Source organism: Pongo pygmaeus, chromosome 7, assembly GCF_028885625.2.
Source record: "Pongo pygmaeus isolate AG05252 chromosome 7, NHGRI_mPonPyg2-v2.0_pri, whole genome shotgun sequence".
Lineage (NCBI taxonomy): Eukaryota > Metazoa > Chordata > Mammalia > Primates > Hominidae > Pongo > Pongo pygmaeus.
In genome coordinates, this window is record NC_072380.2 from 6,033,083 (window position 1) to 6,054,907 (window position 21,825).

The window sequence follows — 21,825 nt, forward strand, 5'->3', positions numbered from 1 at the left end:
TTCAGGATAAGGAATTTTTAGTAGATGGAGTCCTCTCATGTTAGATAATCTTCATGAAGTGATTCAAGCAGAAACTTGAGTACTTATGTCATGACCTTTAATCACTTTCTAATGTCTTTCATTGTTATGTTTTGCTGTCTGCTTTGCAGATATATGAAACGTAATAAAGATACAGCAAACAAAATTTAGCTAGAGAATAATAGAGTATAAAGTAACCCCAAATTCAAGATAGACATTAGCCTCATTTGAATGACTGAGCCACATGCAAAGGCCACTTGAGTTAATAATTAAGCACTAATTAATTGAATAACTGGAAATTACAAATATTTAGAAATGTATGGTAGCTTATCCATGATGAAGTATTAGAAAGAGAATAATATATGCTATTGTCTTAAGTCCTAATAGCTTGACCATTTCCATTAATTTGAAATGATCAAACTCATATAGTATCAAAATCAAAACTAGATATGAGCATATTCTACCAGAAATGAGATTTGAATTAATTTTATTAAATACAATTATATTTAGTTATTAAACCGGGGTATGAGAGAATTGTATTTTTTCCTTGGATAATGAATCACTTTTCAGCATAAAATGTGAACAGTAGATATGTCTACCAATAGACATCTCACCACAGTGACACACTACACTTGTCAATAAAAGCATATTGTGTTGGTTTGTTTTGTATTGCCATAACAGAGCACCACAGATTGGATAATTTATAATTAACAGAAATTTATTGGCTCATAGTTCTGAAGGCTGGAAAGTCCAATATTAAGGACCAACATGTTCAATGTTGGTGAAGGCCCAGTCTCTGCTCCTAGATGTTCTCTCATATGCTGCTTCCTCCAGAGGAGAGGAACACGCTTCCTCACATGGCAGAAGAGCAAAAGAGCCGAGAGAGATCACTCCTTAAAGTGATCTCCTAAAAGTGATCACCTAAAAGTGAACTCCTAAAAGTGATCACCCTTTTATTAAGACATTAAACTCAACCACGAAGGTAGAGCCCTCATGGCCCAATTATTTCTTAAAGGCCCCCTCCCAAGGCCATTATGCTGGCAATTAAATGTGGCAATTAAATTTCAATATGAGTTTGGAGGAAGCAAATATTTAAATCATAGTATGTATGTTATCAGTCTTTGACAATTATTCCAAATGTTCTCTATTGAAGGTTTAAAATTATCCATTAGCTAATATAAAAGCATTATTAAAAATAATAATATACTCATTTCATAAGACTTAAAAAATGCATCCAAAAAAAACACCCAGCAACCAGATTGGGTACACTGAATCCATGTAATGTATAAGAACTTCAATCCAAAAATTCGGAAGATCTCAGTTGAAAGGAAACTGATGCATAATCAACTTTAAGCTGTATTTTGTGTAGCACATAAGTTGCATAAGGACTATCTCCATATTGCTAATTGTCAATATGCATGAATTATACCTGTCCACCTAGAGTTCTGCAAATCTACCTACATTTTTTGAGAATTCTTATCATTGCTCCTTTTATTGTCAGCTATATAGTCACAAAAATATAATGATTCCGTGTCATCAGAATGGAAGTTGTTTTTATAGCCTCTCCAGAACTGTAATTTTGACAGTACTGAGGAATCATTTGTAAAGAATTTTCTGTGACAGTTGGTTCTTTCACTGTCTTCTCTACATCATTTTAAGCAAAGGCAAAGGTTTTTTGAAGATATTTACCCCTTGTGTGCCCTCCTTTTTATTTTAATCATTTTCCATACTTTTCTTTCTTACCTTTGTAAGAAACCAAAATTACCCTTTGGAAGACAAAACTCATATTGCTACTTTAAGAGGTGTAAAAGAAGCTGGGTCATCATGGGAGTTCTGAGACTATTTGGCTCCAAACGGGGTGCTAAAACAACTCCAAAAGCACATGGGTTCTGCGTCTTTGTGAAGATCATCAGGGCACCCTTGTGTGGTTATTTAATTCTAATGGTTGTATGTCCAGGTCTCTGTTAACCATGCAGTTCTTTCAGTTAAACAGAGCGAAAATTGGAGCTGAATATCGAGTCAAGGAGTGTGAAACTAGTGAGCCACGATGGTGCTAGAAAAAGCCAAGAATATAACATTTGAAAGTACAAATGCACATAGGAGGACATCTAGCGAGTAACATAACAAATGCCCTTTTGCACCAAAGGAAAAATAAAACTGACCATTAAAAGAGTTATTGCAAGGTCTTGAGCTTGTCTAAATCATTTCTCCCTTAACTGAAAAATAGCTGATTAGAGGCAGGAAGTAAGCAAGTTACTAGTAGCAGAGCAGGAAATGAAACCTAAATTCTCCCATCTTAACGATGTATGACACCTTTATAAGATATCAATGCTAAAATGCTAACGCAGTCAATATATTGGCTACTTCTTATATTTGCTTCTTGTGACAAATTACTGCAAATGTAGAAACTTAAAACAGTAGAAATATATTCTCTCATAGTTCTGGAGGCCAAAATTCTTAAATCAGCATTACTGAGCCAAAATCATGGTCTTAGCAGAGTCACACACCCATTGGAGGTTCTAGGGGAGAACCTATGCTTTGTTTCTTCCAGCTTTTAGTGATGGCCACGTTCTTCAACTTGTGGCCACATCATTCCCACCTTCCATTTCAGCAGCACCTTTAAATCTGTTTCATATTCACATCAGCTATGTGTCTGGGAAATCTCCTTCTGCCTCTCTCTCTTATAAGGACACTTCTGAAGGCATTTGGGGCCCACCTGGATAATTTCCCAACTCATGATCCTTAACTTAATCACATCTACAAAGATGCTTTTTTTCCAAATAACATAACATTTGCAAGTTGCAGGTATTAGGAATTCATAGATTTCATGAGGGGAGCAAGGACATTATTCTACTAATCATATGAATTATGTTTAGCCATATGTAAAAAAAAAAACAAGTCTACTGGACATTGATCTGTCAACTTTTTCTCTTGGCATAATATGACAAATCTAAAATTACATAAAATGTATAAAGACAACCATAGAAAATAGTTATTGTTTTTGCCTGTCCAACATCCACCCTTTTTTATGCAACACCAAAAGGCAATTATATAAAGTAGCCTTCCAGCTTTGTATTGTCCAGCGCAATAAAACATGTGCTGTGCCAGTCTCCAGCCTTTGTAGGGCTACAGCCTTTGCAACAGAGACTTGGCATCTGCTGATGAGCCTCGTCCACGTGTATAAATAGTGTGAGATGGTAATGGTCCCCTGCTCTGAGAATTGTGCCATTGTGCTTTAAGCCGGGGTTTAGAAAGAAAAACAAAAGCCACACCTGTTGATTTCTCCTGTAATTGCATTTTTTAAAACTCTAAATATGAGTGATACTTCTACTCTGGTCAGCATGCAAGCATGGCAATACTTAGGTTACCTTAATGGGGTCTCAGACAGAATAATCTATAAGGTGACTTTAAGGGACATTAATTTTATGCTACTTCCCAATCCTGAAAAAATGCATTCCAAAGTGCTTTTACATGAACTAAAAAGATAAAGGCTTATTCTTTGTCCAGTAGCTACCTGAAATGTTGAAGTACTGTATTAATTTTAAAAGAACATAGGTTTGCTTCTTTGAACATGTATTGTATCTCTATGTCTTCTACTATGAGCTGTTATTTGTTTGCATGTGCTTTTATACCTACTGGAAAACTGATCTCAACTTAAATAAGCCAAAATTAGATAATACTGTGGCCCCTCTTTCCCCATCATCATTCACCAGGTAATGTTATAGGCAGTAAGTCCTAATGGCACAGGGCTGTGTCTCATGTTTGAGTTCCTCCAAAATTCACAGGTAGAAATCCTAAGCCCCAAATTGATGGTATTGAGAGGTAGGGCCTTTGGGAGGTAATTGAGTCAGGAAGGCACAGCCCTCGTGAATGGGATTAATGCCTTTGTAGAAAAGACCCCAGAGAGCATCCTGGTCCCTCCTACCATGTGAGGACACAGCAAGAAGGTGCCATCTATGAACCTGGAAGTGATTCTCCCACTAGACACCCAGTCAGCTGGCATCTTGATATCAGATTTCTAGCCCCTAAAACTGTGAGGCATGGCCAGGAGTGGTGGCTCATGCCTATAATCCCAGCACTTTCAGAGGCTGAGGCAGGCAGATCATGAGGTCAGGAAATCCAGACCATCCTAGCCAACATGGGGAAGCCCCATCTCTACTAAACTACAAAACATTAGTTGGGTGTGGTGGTGCAAGCCTGTAGTCTGAGCCACTTGAGAGGCTGAGGCAGGGGAATCGCTTGAACCCAGGAAGCAGAGGTTGCAGTGAGCCGAGATCATGCCACTGCACTCCAGCCTGGCGACAGAGCGAGACTCCAACTCAAAAAAAAAAAAAAACAAAACAAAAATTGTGAGACATGTTTTTATTGTGTCTAAACTGCACAGTCTCAGGTCTTTCGTTGTAGCAGCTTGAAAACTAAGACGAACTGGTTTCAAACAGTATGTATTCCATCAACAATCATTTAGTAATTATTAATAAGTTAGCACACAGGATCGAAGTCAAAGTCAAGGTAAGTTCACCTTCTGAAAGTTTATTGAAATTAGTTCACTTTAGATTAGATTAGCCATCTGCAGAAATCATTTCACAAGTAACTATGTCTCTGAGGTCAAAAGCAGAAAGAGCAGATCTAGCTATTCAATAAAGGCTTGGCAATGTAAATGAGTGCTTGGTATCTATTGAATCTTGGCATCCTCTTTTATTTTTTCAGAGGAAACACAACACAAATTATTAGGCAATAGCCTAGAGTCTAGAAATGGATCAATAATTTGTCAGGTTCCTTCCAATACCACTGAAGGCAAGGCCATCCCCATTAACCTGCTCAATTAACTCAGCTGTTCACAACCCATACCTGCTGTGGTCACCAAACAGGGCTCTAGATCACATTCTGCTTCCAGATTCTCTTCTAATTCTTCCACTATCTATTTTTCTTCCATGTTTATCAATGTCTAATGAGGAAATACATCGGTGGGCTGACCTAAGCATTCAGATATAAGAGAAGTTTAGTTTTATAATGAATTTATTTATTTATTTTTTGAGATGGAGTCTCACTCTCTCACACAGACAACCTCCACCTTCCAGGTTCAAGTGATTCTCCTGCCTCGGCCTCCTGAGTAGCTGGGATTACAGGTGTACACCACCATGCCTGGATAATTTTTGTATTTTAGTAGAGACTCAGTTTCACCAGGTTGGCCAGGCTGGTCTTGAACTCCTGACTGCAGGTGATCTGCCCACCTCAGCCTCCCAAAATGCTGAGTGAGCCACTGGGCCAAGTCTTATAATGAATTTTAAAATCAGCATTGTAGTTTAAACCACAGTCTCCCATAAGTTTAGGTGGGTCAATCAATCACTGAGTCCTGACAGACATACAACTCAGGTTCAGAAACCTACAAAGTTGAGAGTGAGTCCGTGGGATATGGTGACCACACCAAGCCTGTGCCATCCATGACGCCTCACCCAAGAGGTCAGCTTTTCCCAGACATCTATTCATCACTTATCATTGATATTGCCGTGGACTCATTCGAGGAATGTGTATTAAGTGCCTACTGGGTGTCAGACGCTGTGTTAGAAAGCGCAGCAGCAAAAATGGTTTGTATGATCCTTGCTCTCAAGAAGTTTGCTGTCTATGAACAGTAAGGATAGTAATACCTTAAGCAAAAAATATGAACTAGAACCTAAAGAACTGAGTAGGAGTTAGATATGAAAGTAAATATGAAGGTTTTCCAGGTGGAGAAAAGAGCATAAATAAAATCTGTGATGTAGAAAAGAGCCAGATGCATGCAGAGAAAAGCAAGAAATCTGGAGCTTAGCGAGAGGAGAGGAGAGTAGCAAGAGGCCCACAGACCTCTTGCTTGTGGGAGAGGCAGGCAGAGGCCAGGCCGTGCTGGGCACGACTAGCAGGTCATGTCAGAAATTCTCTACTTGGTTCTAGGTTCAGTTGAACACTTTGAAAGGACTTAATCCTTGTAAATCATGTCAAGATATTGTTTGATTGGGACCCGCGATGACCAGCTCCTATCCCATGTACCTACTATTGTTCTGCATTTCTAACAGATAAACAGAAAATAAAGACAAGGAGGAGACTATCTCTCTCTCTTGTTCTCAACAAGCAGAGGTTGTCATAAATGGCAGTGCAGTCCCCGTGAACCATATTCAGCCAGCAGTTGAGTTGAATGTAAATTTTTTGATTGAATTAGGGTGTCCTTAAATAAGCCACCACTCTCCAAGTTGCCCACAGGCCCCAACACTCCCTACTGTCTTGTAGATCACCTGCTGCGGTCCTTCATTTTACCCGCCTTGCTTCCAAAGCCTTTTGAGTTTGCAATCTGTCTTAGTCTGTTTTGTGCTGCTGTAACGGAACAGCAGAGACTGGGTAATTTATAATGAACAGAAATTTATTGGCTTACAGTTCTGCAGGCTGGGAAATCCAAGATCAAGAGGCTGGCATCTGGCAAGGGCCTTCTTGCCACATCATAACGTGATGAAAGACAGAAGGGCAAGAGAGTGTGTGTGAGAGAGCAGTGGAAGGGGGGCCAAACTCATCCTGTTATCAGGAGCCTGTTCTCACAGTAACTCACTCACTCCCATCAAGATGGCATCAACCTCATCAGGCCCCACCTCCCAACACTGTTGTCTTAAGGATTAAGCTTTCAACAGTTGCTTCTTGGAAGAAACACTTAAATTATACCACAATCTATATTCACATTGTCAGGTTATATGATGTATTCACCTAATTTCACTGAAAGAACCCATGCTGAACAAGGACACAAGAAGAAGTAATTATTAACCTTTCATGGATCCCGGCATCTTTTGAAAACATGATGAAAATGTTTGATTCTCTCCACCAGGAGATCATGTGCACGTGTGCATAAACACACACACACACACACACACACACACACACACATTTCGGTGACACAATTTTACATAACCTCCGAAAACCATTTAAGAAACCCAATTAAGAAACACCAAAAACTGGCAACTGAAGCCAGCTGAAAACGAGCATTGAGGCAAGGAGCGGTAGGTGTCATAACATGTTGGGGAATGACAGTTTGGATTTGTGTCCTTGCCCAAATCTTATGTCAAATTTTAATCCCCAGTGTTGGGGGAGGGACCTGGGGGTAAGTGATTGTATCATGGGGGTACAATTCCTCCCGGCTGTTCTCATGGTCGGGAGTGAGTTCTCACAAGACCTGGTTGTTTAAAAGCGTATGGTGCCTTACCCTTCGCTCTCTCCCTCCTTCTCCAGCCATGGAAGATGTGCTTGTTTCCACTTCACCTTCTGCCATGATTGAAAATTTCCTCAGGCCTCCCCAGCCAGGCTTCCTGTACAGCCTGCAGAACTGTGAGTCAATTACACCTCTTTTCTTTATAAATTACCCAGGCTCGGGTAGTTCTTTATAGCAATGTGAGAACAAAGTAATATAGGGAACTTTCTCCATGGATGAGATGAAGGAGAGGCTGTGTCCAGGACCTCCAGCCACGGGTACCATGGCCTTTCTCAAGACCACTTCTTCTTTTATACATGGCCTAACATTTCCCAGAACTCATTTTGAAAACTCTATAAAGAAAGAGAACAGGTATACAATTTATTAGTCATCATAAAGACCGTCAAGAACGCCTACATACCCTGGAAGTATTTACATTGGCTCTCTAGTCTGAAACACTCAGATTTTATTTGCTACTAAATGATGATGGAAAGCTTTTCCAGGTAGAAGAAAAAGCAGCAACAAATCTGAGGATACACCTATTGTTGCTGCTTTTTGCAACCTGCCTTTTGCAACCTGCCTTTTGCCCACTTTCAGCCAATATGGGATTATTGAGGGTTTAATCTTCTCAAACTTATTATATTTTTCTCGTACTTCATTTTATTACCTCTAGCTCTCACTTCTTTTAGAAACAAAATTTAGGCTAGGAGCGGTAGCTGACGCCTGTAATCCCAGCACTTTGGGAGGCTGAGGCGGGCAGATCACGAGGTCAGGAGATCGAGACCATCCTGGCTAACATGGTGAAACTCCGTCTTTACTAAAAATACAAAAAATTAGCCAGGTGTGGTGGTGGGCATCTGTAGTCCCAGCTACTTGGGAGGCTGAGGCAGGAGAATGGAGTGAACCTGGGAGGCGGAGTTTGCAGTGAGCCGAGATCGTGCCACTGCACTCCAGCCTGGGCAACAGAGCGAGACTCCATCTCAAAAAAGGAAACAAAATTTAAAGAACTTCTGCGTTTTTCAACAAATTGTGTAAATGAATTTGTAGTTTTCACAGTGCTGCTAAAAATGCGGAAGTCTGTCAAGTGTTAGCTCTTCTCAAATGTTACAACCATAAGTATCAGGATTCCCTATTGAAAATCACCCTCCTGAGAGTCTCAATGCAACTTGGGCAAAAGACTTTAAAGAAGATGTATATAATTCTGTGTAAATCATAAAATCCATCCAAAGTAAAATTGTCATCCAACTCAGAATGCTGAAAGAGACACACACGTGTCTGCATGCATGCTTGAATTGGACAGCTACGCAGGCATGATCGACTCCACACTGTCTGAGCAATCTGGAACTTAAATGTCTCTATCTCATTATCACATTTTAAGTCATGATGCTGACAGTTGATGAGACTTTATGCAAAACACAGCTCTATAATAGGACACAGCCTCCATCTAACATACTTATAGCAGGAAATAACAAGCAAAGAAACCAACCCTAGAAAGCCCACCAAAAATGCTCCTTACAAAGGTATACATTTCTTTTCCATGACTATTGGGATTTTTTGTGGGCAGGAAAATATTGAAACAGACCATCTGTCACTGGAGACTCCACTAGAGAAATACATTTTCAGCAAAATGGTAAGTTTTCAGAAATGATTTCAAAGCAGCTTGGCATGAGGCATTGGAGCCAGACGCCTCTTGCAGAGCAGACATTGGAGTAGAGGACAAAAAGGATATGTCAGCAAGGACTTCGCCGAGGAAAGACGATGTGCTGCCACCAAGATACAGGACTTAGCATAAATTTAATATGGAAAGCTTGAGAAGCCAGCAACTGTATTTAAAAAGCAGCATTTCAAGGCAAAATAATTAGGAAAGAAGGGGACACATAGCAAAGATGGAGGAAAGCATGAAGCAGCAAAGAAAACGGAGAAGAGAGAGCTGAGGGAGGGAGGCACCAGAGGGCCAATACTCATCTAGGGTTTTCAAAGCCTTGATTATTGCAAAGCAAAATAGTTTAGGAATTACCCACATGGTTTGCTACATACTGTACATACACTTATGCAGGTATTACCTCCCCTGTTCAAGGAAATGGCAGTGTTCATTGAGAGAATAAAACAATCCTGGATAATGCAGAAGCCTCAGCAAGAGAAAGCAACTAAAGCTGATATGCAGAATACAGGCGAGTGGGTTTAAAAATTACTCTACACTGATTTTAGGAGATGGATAATAGTCCTGAGGTTTTTATATGTATAGGGCTGGGGATGATGGCTCATGCCTGTAATCCCAACATTTTGGGAGGCTGAAGGGGGAGGGTCTCTTATACCCAGGTGTTTAAGACCAGCCTAGGTAACATAGTGAGACTTCATTCCTTAAAAAATAAAAATAAAAAATAAAAATGTGCATGGTGGTGCACACTTGTAGTCCCAGCTACTTGGGAGGCTAACATCAGAGGATCACTTGAGCCCATAGGTTTGAGGCTGCAGTGAGCTATGATTGCACCACTACATTCCAGCCTGGGCAACAGAGCAAGACCATGTCTCAAAAAAAAAAAAAAAAAAAGAGAGACAGAAGCATTAAGGATGAAATATAAAACCGTTCATAGGCAGCATCAGACATTTATTTTTGACAGTTAAATTTTATTTTGCCAAATGGTTAAGAAAATCTCATCCCGTGAGTGCATGGCGGTGACAGGACAGACAGCAACCATGCCTTTGAAGTTGTCTATCTCCTGTGAGAAATCCACCCGCCCAATGCTCGCCTGCAGCAGTGGCTGACAGCAAGGTGACAGGAGCCTAAGGAGTGAAGGGACCCAGCCTGCATGGCCCCCACCCGGAGCACCGGTCCCTGCCCACTGGGCAGGGCAGAGCCAGCCTGCGGATCCTACTCTGCCCCATCCTGAGGTCTGGGTTGGCTCCACTAACCCAACTCACCCCAACCACAGAAGGCAGGACTGTGGGCGCTGCTCCAGAGGCTCTTCCTGTTCCCGGTGGAATTCGGTGACCCAGTGACCGTTTGGCTGGAAGGGAAGATGGGACAAACAAAACCCTGTGTTATGAGCACAGAGTAGGTTTCTCTTCTATTCAATCATCCGCACAGACACTTGAGCATTTTTTTCTATTATAATCACGAAATACCAATTACATCATGCACTGAAAAGAGACAGTGACCATGGACAGCCCTTGCCCGTTAAGTGACGATGTGCGGGTGTCACAGAGCCTCCAGCAGCAGCGCCTGAGTCAGAATCCCGCTCTCCTCTTCTCACAACGCCTGGTGAAACATTCCACCCAGAGGGAGCCCAGGCCACTACAAACGGCAGAACTGCATTAGTGGCAGAAAGACAAATGCTTCGTTTATATTACTGTCTCAGAGAGAGAGAAGCTACTTTAAATCAACAGACCTTACATCCGAAATTTATCTTGACTCCTCAAGGATGGCTTCCTTCACTCTCCAGGTTTAGGAAAACAACAAAAACAATTCCTTTTCAAATAAAAAGAGACCTCCTTCCCAAGGTGAAAAGCTAAAAAGAAAAGAGAATGAGATAGTTTTGTCACTTAAAACACATTCTAACAGTCAGCGATGTATTTTTCAAACATTACCAGAAAATTTAGCGTGAAACTTTACATTGCCATTAAATCACAGCAGAGGATTACGTTATTGACACTACCTGGACAGTGCATAGCTACAAAATAGCAGTGGGATAAGAAAAGAGAAATTGTCACCTCATTGCTTGCCATTGGATGGTTTGCTGAAACTTTCTTCTCCTTCCACAGAAATCTATTCCCCTTCTCCAAAGAGTTTTTTGTCCTATTTCCAAAAGTTCAAAAAATTAAGAGGATACTCAAGAGTTCTTTAAGAATTGTTTTTGGGCCAGGCACAGTGGCTCATGCCTGTAATCCGAGCACTTTGGGAGGCCAAGGCGGGCAGATCATTTGAGGTCATTAGTTTGAGACAAGCCTGGCCAACACGTCAAAACCCCATCTCCAGTAAAAATACAAAAATTAGCCAGACATAGTGGCTTGTGCCTGTAATCCCACCTACTCAGGAGGCTAAAGCAGGAGAATTGCTTGAACCTGGGAGGTAGAGGTTGCAGCGAGCTGAGATTGCGCCACTGCGCTCCAGCCTGGAAGACAGAGTGAGACTCCATCTCAAAAAAAAAAAAAAAAGAATTGTTTTTAAACAAAAAAAATTAATAGGATACTCAGAGTACTTTAAGCATCGTTTTTAAAAACATGAGAAGAGTTCATTTTCTTAAGTTTTCTGATACATTTTATAACACATCTTTAATTTCTCATGGCAGTGTTTTAATTCCATCTTCTTCACTCTATCTTCCCCACTGTTAACCCTTACAAACCAATGAGAAATGTTCTCCACATTAACCAAATTTGACCCTTTGAAATAGCAACCACAGCACTGGGGCTTGAGGACTGAGGTCATCAGTTGGGGCTATGTATTTTGTTCTCATTAGGGCCCAGAAGGGATTCAATTAAAAAGGCAGACTCTGGCCAGAGAGAGGAGGCTACCATGCAAGCTCATCTCCCGCAGAGTCCCATCCTCGATTCTTTGCTGCTACTCCTCATAGCAGCTCAGCAGGAAACAACGGCAAATTCAAACTCCCATAAAATGAGAGAAGTGTAGAAGAAATTCTGTTTGCAAGGGTGGGGCAAGTGGAGAGTTTTTCTTTCCCATCCCTGGGCCTGAAGGGAAGTGAGAGGGAAGGACAGAGATGTGTGCAGCTCACTGATGCTGTAGTAGGGCATTCTCACATTGCTATAAAAAATATCTGAGACCAGGTCATTTATTTTAAAAAAGAGGTTTAATTTGCTCATAGTTCTGCAGGCTGTACAAGAAGCATAGTGCTGACATCTGCTTGGCTTCTGGGGAGGACTCAGGAAAGTTACAATCGTGACAGAAGGTGAAGAGGGAACAGGCACCTCACATGACAAAGGCAGAACAAGAGAGGGAGGAGGGAGGTGCCCCACAATTTCAAATGAGCAGATCTCGCAAGAACTCACTATCTCAAGGACAGCACCATTCGGTAGAAATACACCCCTGTGATCCAATCACCTCTCACCAGGCTCCACCTCCAACACTGAAGGTTCCACATGAGGTTTGGGCAAGGACACAGACCTGAACCATATCAGATGCCACCCCCAGGTAGCGTGAGAGGGGGGAGCACAAGCTCCCTCATCTCATTGTTGCTCCCCCTCTAATTACCTCCCTATTGCTCCTGTAAGAATTTACCAAAATAGTTAACGGCTTAAAACAACACAAATGTCCGTGTTAGTGGCAGAAGGACAAATGTTTCCATTATATTACTGTCTTATACAGAGAGAAGCTACTTGAAATCAACAGGAATTACATCCAAAGTTTGTCTTGACTCCTCGAGGATGGCTTCCTTCACTCTCCAGGTTTAGGAGAACAACAGAAACAATTCCATTTCAAATAAAAAGTGAAGCAACCTCCTTCCCAAGGTGAAAAGCTAAAAAGAAAAGAGAACGATATAGTTTTGCCACTTAAAACATGTTCCAATGGTCTGTGATGTATTTTTCAAACTCTCTTAAAGTTCTGAAGGTCAGAAGTCCAAAATGAGTCTTATGGGGCTAAAATTAGGATGTCACTGGAGCTGGTTCCTCTTGAAGACCTCAGAGAAAAATCTGCACCTTGCTGCTTCCAGCTTCTAGAGGTGGCCAGGCCCTCTGGACTCATGGCTGCATCACCCCAATCTCTGCCTCAATCACATCTCCTTCTCTGGCTTTCATCCTCCTGCCTCTGTCTGATAAGGCCACTAGTGATGACATTGGGTCAATCTGGACCAACCAAGACAATCACCCCATCTCAAGCCCCTTAGCCTGATCACCTTTGCAAAATCTTGTGTGCCTATAAGATCATTATTTGTAGGTTCCAGGGATTAGGACATGGGCGCCATTGAGGGTGTGGGCACTGTTGAGCCTACCCTTCTCTGATGTCCTGCAGGTACTTCCTATCACCTGAACCCAATCAAGACCAGAAGGCAAAGGCACCTCTTGATGCAGTCAACAGAGGTCAACCTCCCAGGGCACACTGCACAGTGAAGAAGTGGCAGACGTGGCTCCATAAGGCACACAGAGGTCACAGCATGTCTTATATACCCCAGTGTCTTCAGACCTGAAGCTTCAAACTTGTCCGTCTGCTTGTAAATGCAGCTTAGCACACTCAGTACCAGTTAAAGGCAAGTTCCCTCATCAACTGATATGGTTTGGCTGTGTCCCCACCCAAATCTCATCTTGAACTGTAGTTCCCATAATCCCAATGTGTTGTGGGAGGGACCTGGTGGGAGGTAATTGAATCATGGGGGCGGTTATCTCCATGCTGTAATGTATTTGTATCTCATGATAGTGAATGAGTTCTCACGAGTTCTGATGGGTTTATAAGGAGCTTTTCCCCCTTTGGTTTGGCACTTTACCTTGCTGCCGCCACATGAAGAAGGATGTGACTGGTTCCCCTTCCGCCATGATTGTAAGTTTCCTGAGGCCTCCCCAGCCATGCTGAATTGCAAGTCAATGAAACCTTTTTCCTTTATAAATTATCAAGTCTCGGTATGTCTTTATTAGCAGCACGAGAACAGACTAATACACCATGCCCTCAGACTCTTGACCCATCAGAAGTCAACATCCTCAAATCATAAAGTTAGAAAGAAAAGGAGGCTGTGTATTTTGCAATGTAGACCCGCATCGAGAGGTTTTCAATTCATTTCTGCTTCAGAGGAAAGAGCAACAAAATTATTTTTTGCACACATTTCAAATATATGAAATGCGACATTAATTATAATTTTTACAGAAATATTGTTATCTTCAGAATCATTACTTTCCTAAAGGTAACACGTGTACTCGGTTGGAATCAGCTAAATTTTTGTTGACAACTTGCAACTCTTCTTGTAAATGAGTGTTGCGGTTTACATTGAAGTTGACATTTGATGTTTAGTACTATATTGTGCATTATCTCTAAATTAAAAAAAATAATAATAGATGAATGGTTCAAAGTGTATTCATTGAAATATAGCACAGAACTAGTGATGAGAATAGTATGCTGAATTGAAAAATTCAAAATTATATATACATTGATACATTGGCCTGTGCAGGTTGCCATAGCAAGATACCACAGACTGGGTGGCTTAGGAAAAACAAACTTACTTTCTCATAGTCCTAGAGGCTGCAAGCCCAAAATCAAAGTGCCGTCAGGGTTTCCAGTGAGGCCTCTGTATGAGTCTGTTCTCACACCACTAATAAAGACATATCCAAGACTGGGTAATGTATAAAGGAAAGAGGTTTAATTGACTCACAGTTCCACATGGCTAGGGAGGCCTCACTATCGTGGTGTAAGGCAAAGGAGGAGTAGTCACATGTTCCATGGTGGCAGGCAAGAGAGCATGTGCAGGGGAACTGCCCTCCATAAAACCATCAGATCTCATGAGACCCCTTCACTGTCATGAGAACAAGAGTATTGGCATAACTGCCCCCACGATTCAACTACCTCCCACCAGGTCCCACCACCACACGTGGGGACCATGGGAACCACAATTCAAGACAAGATTTGGGTGGGGACAGAGCCAAACCACATCAGTCCCTGTCCTTGGCTTGCAGACAGCTGCCTTCTCTGTGTCCTCACATGGCCTTTCCTGTGTGCTTATATGGAAGAGAGAAAGAGATAGTGATGCCTGTTTATTTTCTTATAAGGACACCAGTCCTATCTGATTAGGGCCCCACATCCATGACCCCATTAGCTCGAATTACCTCCTTAAAGGTTCTATCTCCAAATAAAATCACATTAGGGATTAGGGCTACAACATATAAATGTGGGGGGGACACGATTCAGCCTATAACAATTGTGAGCAGGACTTTCACAGGAGCATAGACTTTGAAATTTCATGTGTTGGGACAATTCATCCAAAAGTGTGATTTCTTCCACACAGTTGAAAAAGAAAGAAAGAAAGATTTAAAAAAATCCAATAGCAATTATTTGAAAATTGGACTTTAAGGGACCAATGTTCCATGTGCTCCTGCCTCCCAGTGAATTGAAAGTTGTGAGATTTTTCTAAAGAGCAGCATAAAGCCGTCAAAGCCCTCACATCATTTTCAAAGAAAGTATAGTCATCTCCCTGATAAACCAGGTTTATTTTTCAGGAAGAAAAGTGCAAAAGAATGTTCTCCATCCAAAACTAGTTTTTCGTCTAAAAAAGGCAGAGAAGAAACCAAAATCTAAATACATTTACAGGATTTAAAAGATACTGTCTAGTAGGAAGAAGCAGCCATTTAGAAATCCAGTCTTGTCTGTCAAGCACCTACTGTGTTCCAGGTACTGGAAACACAGCTGTGGACGCAATGCAGCCCCAAGTTTGGGGATCTTATTTTCTAGTGGGAAAACACAGTAAACAAGTCAACAAAGTCACTACTGATTGCAATAAATGCTGGGGAGAAATTAAACAGGGTGATGGGACTGAGAGTGACCGAGGGGCACTTTAGAAAAAGCCTCTCTGGAAAGATGACATTTGAGGACAGATCTGAAGATGCAAAAGAGCCAGGCATGCAGAGAACTAAGGGGAGATGAGTGCAAACACACAGGGGTGAGCAGGTCCCAGGACGGCTGGTCCAGAAAGGCCAGTGTGGCTGGAGACCCGAGGCGAGGGCCGATCCGGGAAGAGTTTTTCTTTTCTCACTGGAGCGAATGTGATGACGTATTATGGAGCATCTTTAGAAATCACATTCCAACACTATAATCGAACGTGGAAAAAGAATACTTTTTACGCCCAAATGCAGCTCAGACATAAATTAAGGATTCACTCCCTGCAACCTTGAAAGCTCAAACATTCAGTATGCCTCTGAGAGCAATAGATGCTCATCGATTTAGTGTCTCAGTGTCTGAACGTTTTCTTGAGTAAGAAAATGCTCTATAATTTCCGGGGCCATATTTGATAAAATATCCAAAACTGTATTACAGAGCCACCAAACAATTGCTGTCATTCCTGACAACCTGCAATTGAGAGTAAAGATTTTTCATTCGATAGAAAGAAAGGAGCCTGGACACTTGTGGAATCTCACCTAACACTCAGACTTTGCACCTGTGAGCCTGACAACAAATACTGCAGGGAGAAACTGCAATCATGATCACCCTTTCAATAATAACTTGTTTAAAATAATAAGAAGAAATAAAAATAACTTGTTCAAAATATTATTTAATTTTTGTTACTTAAAAATGGTGGTGATTCTTTCTTGTGAACTTACAGACTTGATAGTTTGGGAAACACCATTATAAATCTAAGCATGATTTTCAATTAATTAGAAAATACCCTCTTTATTTTTTCCCATCTCATATATGCTAATTGGAGTATCTTCAAGTTATGAGAAATTATATGTTTCATGTCACATCTTTATCACTTGTCAAAGATCAAACAGCGTTAATAAGGTGAATGATGCCACATTTTTGTAAGGAAACTGATACACTCTACGGTGTCTTAGATGTGTTTGGTCCAAAAATAAAAGGTCAGAGAAAAAAGAAAAGGCCCTTGAAGAAGAGATTTGATGAGTGTTGAATACAGGTAACACCTTTCAAACCAAACACTTTCACACTTGCAAAAAGTTTCGAAAGACAAACCGTAGCTACTTGTGCTAACATAAACAGAGTAGCACCTTTTGAAATTTCTGATGAAACATAAACAGAGATGGAGGGATAAGAAGAGGACAATGGCTGTTCGCTTACAAATAAAACTTAAGTCAAGACAGACAAAGTATAAAGGGCACATTTGCTTTAAGGACTCAGGAGTGTCCCAGAGAACCCAGTGGAAGAGATTCAGCCATGACACAGGAGTGCACGGGAACCAGCAGGACTGCTATGTACAGTTGTGGAGATTGTGCACTGCACAAGTGTACCTGGCCAAGGAAGCAACTGGAGCACAGAAAGTGATTGCGGAATAACTAAAAACCCACCAACAATCCTTTCTCCAAACCATGCACTCCTGCACGCAGCTACATTCACTTAAGGGAGCGGATCTCACAGGGAGCAATTTTGCCTTCCAGGAGGCACTTGGCAATACCTGAACGCATTTTTGATTGTCACAATTTGACATATATTCTACTGGCACCTAGTGAGTAATGGCCAGGAATGCTACTATAAACATTCTACACCGGACAGCCCCCCAAAGCAGAATTATCTGGCCCAAATGTCCATAGTGCTGAGGTGGAGAATCTCCAACTTAAAGATGACATTTTCTAATTCATATCAACATGCAGCCCTGTGGGAAAGCCATGGACCCACAGGGATGCAGCGCACCAGTGGGAAAAACTTGTTCTGATTCACACAAAGAGCCTTGTGGGAACCAGGAATTCTAAATCCACTGTCTGGTATCTCAGCCCCGTCTCCTCTGCTTCTCTCTCTCCCTCCCTCTTTCTCTCTCCCCCCTTTCCCTCCCTTCCTCTCCCTTACCCTCTCCTTCTCTCTTTTTCACTCCCTCTCCCCCTTCTTGTCTCTGTCTCTCCCTCTCTGTCTCATTCTCTTTCCCTTTCTCTATCTCTCTGTGTCTGCCCTCACTGACATATCCAGAAATAGGCATGTGTTCATCCCTGATTTGAGATGATGGAGCCACATTTTACACACGACTCTAGTGACCCTTTCCTCTCTTCCCACTGTGGGAGGTAGAACAGGCTTGAGAGATCACTTGAGCTGAGCAAAGGAGCCAACGTGTGCCCAGTGAAACACCCTTCATTCCTCATCCTTCCACTTACGGAAAAGTTGCTGATCCCCAGTTACATGTGGAGCTAGCGAAGGAGAATCAGAACATGATCCCCACACTCTAGACATGAGAACCTTTGAAGGGACGCTGACATGTAGCCAAATACAGGCACATCATATGGTCTCTGTGATGCTCTTTGTCATAGTCTGAGCAGAGAATAAGAAGCAGGGAGAAAAGAGAAAAAGAACAAGCTGGAACTGTTTGTTGATAAACAGAATAAGCTCTGGAAGGAGACATAACTGATCATTTCCACTGAAAAGACACACATAGTAATATTGAGTGGGTGCAATATCATTTTTCATCTTGTTATGTTTGGAACATAAAACTGGATTAAACTCAGAATCAAGTGTCATAGGACAAAAAGCAATGTTCACATCAAGTTCTTATCTGTATATTGCAACATCTTTGAAATTCTAAAGAAAAATATACTGAGAAAAGTATAAGCAGGAAACATCACACTCTAAGACAAATAAAGTATGCATAATTGTGATTAATTTCAGTTACACTAAAGAGAAAGCACTCAGAGGTACTTAGGCATGGCCATTTCTTTATCTTCTGTTTCAAATAAAAGTTTGGGTTTATGTTTATATATAAATGCAAATTATCCATATTTAATAATAGATATTTACTCTATATGGACGTATTATAGAACATCAAGAGTGTTCTAAATGTTGCCTATTCGTTACGTTTCCTTATACATAATCACCTAGTAGCAGCATTGGGAATGACAAGTATGAAGCCTGGGGGGAGAAAACAAAAAAAACAAAAAACATCAGCCCATACTCAGCCACCTGGTGCTCCAGACTGGGTTTCCAGAAAGCCTGCTCTGAGCCTATTAATGTGCAGGGTGTTTATTAAGGAGAGGAAGAGAAGAAAGGAGGCAGAAGTGGGCACAGCAGAAGTTGAACTGGGAGGCAGACCCCAAACAGCCTTGTTAACCACCAGGAGCTCAGCTCTTGGACGGGCCCCACAGAGCCATCCAAAGTGGGGCCAGAAGCTGGGGGTTCACACTCTTGCATCCATCAGCCAACGGCCATCTGAGAGGGCAGAACTGGGGGCCAGGTGGCTCTCTGCAGCTGCAGTGACCTCTGAAGGGGCTGAGAGCAGGAGACTGTGCACGGCTGCCCCCAAAACTGAGGCAAGGAGGCCTTTACTGAAGGGATTATTGCAGCGTCCAACACACCTGCCACACCTGACAATGGACCAACAGGCAAACCTGACACCTTTAAAGGACTGAAATCACGGACTGGTGTAATGATGGTGCTTTCATATCCATGTCTTTGTTCATTCAATCAGCATTTATTAAGTATTGACTAAGTGCTGGGTACTGTGTTAGGCACAGTTGTCCATGAGGGAGACTGATTCGGTGGCCATCTTGTCCATACCATCCTACTGTTTTAGTTCTGGCCACTATCCCAGAAAACTTCAGTGGCTTAAACAACAAACAGTTATTTCTGAAGATTCAGAAGACTGGAAAGTCCTAGATCAGGGTGCTGGCAGATCTGACAGCCACCTTCCCTGTGTATCCTTGTGTGGCAGAGAGGGAAGCATGATCTCCTAGCTCCTCTTATAAGTGCACTAATCCCACTCATGAGAGCTGCACCCTCCTGACCTATTCACCTCCCAAAGGCCCCACCTCTTACTACCTCTCCATTGAGGGTTAGAATTTCAACAGATGAAATTTGGGGGGAAGGTAAACATACAGTCCATAATACCCACCCACCTGACCCATACCCAGAGAAATGCCAGTGCTTTGTGCTTAAAATACTCCAGTAGCATGGTTAATATTAAAGCTTAATCAATATCAAAATATCCAACTATAAAATTAAAAACTAAATAAGAGTGAGAAGAGGAAGTAACGAGGAAAAAGGAATGAAAAAAATTACTCCTTCACAGGAAAAGATGGTAGAGTGAGGTAAATTGAATGAACAAGGCCTTTGCCTCCTGTCATATCTGGGTCCAAATTTCAGCTCGTCTGCATATAAGCAATGTCACGTAAACTTCTCTTGAGTTTTTCGTTGTGAAATCAATGCCTGCATTGTGTGATTTTTGGCAGGATTACATAAGATCTGTGCAGAGGAGGGAGACTGGGTCCTGAGCAGTCATGGGGCCACAGTGACCAGATCATCTTCCTTGGATTTGTCACCAGCTTCTCCAGCACCATTACCAAAGCACCACTGCAACAGGCCAGGCAGCAGATGCCCTCCTGCAGCTCACATGCAGATGGTAAGTCCGTGTGAGTTGCAGCATGTGTTTAGTGCATGCAGCATGTGGGACTGCTTATCCAGGTCCCACAACTGTGTTTCTGCTCCATAAAAGATCCTTCTCACTTCCAACATAACCTGAAATTTACTATTATCAAAAATGACTGGCTGGGTTTGGGGGCTCACGCCTCTAATCCCAGCACTTTGGGAGGCCAAGGTGGGTGGATCACCTGAGGTGAGGAGTTCGAGATCAGCCTGACCAACATGGTGAAACCCCATCTCTAGTAAAAATACAAAAATTAGCTGGGCATGGTGGCAGGCACCTCTAATGCCAGCTACTTGGGAGGCTGAGGAAGGAGAATGGCTTGAACCCGGGAGGCAGAGGTTGCAGTGAGCCAAGATCACACCATTGCACTCCAGCCTGGGTGACAAGAGCGAAACTCCGTCTAAAAAAAAAAAAAAAAAAAAAAAAAAAGACTTGAGGCAGAAGCCACTTCCACCACTGAATCATGAGCAGAAAACCAAGGCAGCAGGGTGAAGCACAGCACCCCTTGCAGAGCGACCCACTGCAGAAACACAGGTCAAACACGGACGGAATTGAGGCGTCCTCGATAAGCAGCATCTAGCACTGTGGTCTTACAGAGTGTATTCAAAGGAGATGAACCCTCCTTTGAAATCGACTGAGAAAAACACTTGCTTAAAATCCCAACATTGCGATATAGCAACTGCTTGGAAGTTTCTGCCAACTCTGTTAAGTGCCTTGAAAACAAGAAGCAGAAGCAGTACAGAGCAGCACAGAAACCAGAAATAAGCCCAGCAGGTTTCAAGGAGGAAGGTAGTATCCTTCCCCATAGATGCCGTTAGTCAAAGGCATTGATGTGGAGAGGCTGAATGCGGAGGGAGATACCAGCTTCCCAGCACGTGGTTATCAGGCTGGTGTGTGGGTGTGGGAGAATGTGTACATACACTAATTTGTTACTCTAAATTCACTTCCCACAGCACAGTTTCAGTCATTTGCTTACATTCCTTATCTCCATGAATATCTAAATTCTTTAAAACCCTCCAGAGTGTTCCAGGGTGAAGTCTAAGCCAAGGACTACAGTCGTGTGTGTTCGTGCTGAGAAGCCAGATAAGAAGCTCGCTTGTACCCACTACAGGGAGGCTGCCTTCTTTTCAACACCATTAAAATATTATGTCCCTTTTGTCTTCCCAATCACCACATGGGGAGGCCTCATCATCCCTTCCTACAAGAAGACAAGGTTATGGGGAGGTGGAGCAGCAGCTAAAGGTCCCCAGCTGTGCCGAGCCAGGGTGGCCTCCACCGCTGCCTGGCTCCAACCCTATTCCCTCCTTATTTTCCCCACCTCTTTGGCTGTGATTTCCCGCTAAGAAAACTTACTCCATGAAAAGTTCTGGTTCATTCAGTGAACGTCTTCACATGGCTCCTGGGAAGCACGACTGATCATCTCTCCCACACCAGCAGACTTCCTGTTCCCTGCCTCTCACTGCCAATAGGATGTTCTAAGAATGAGACCCCATGAACTCTTTTTTTTTTTTTTTTTTTTTGAGAGGGAGTCTCACTCTGTCTCCCACGCTGGAGTGCAGTGACACGATCTCAGCTCAGCTCACTGCAACCTCTGCCTCC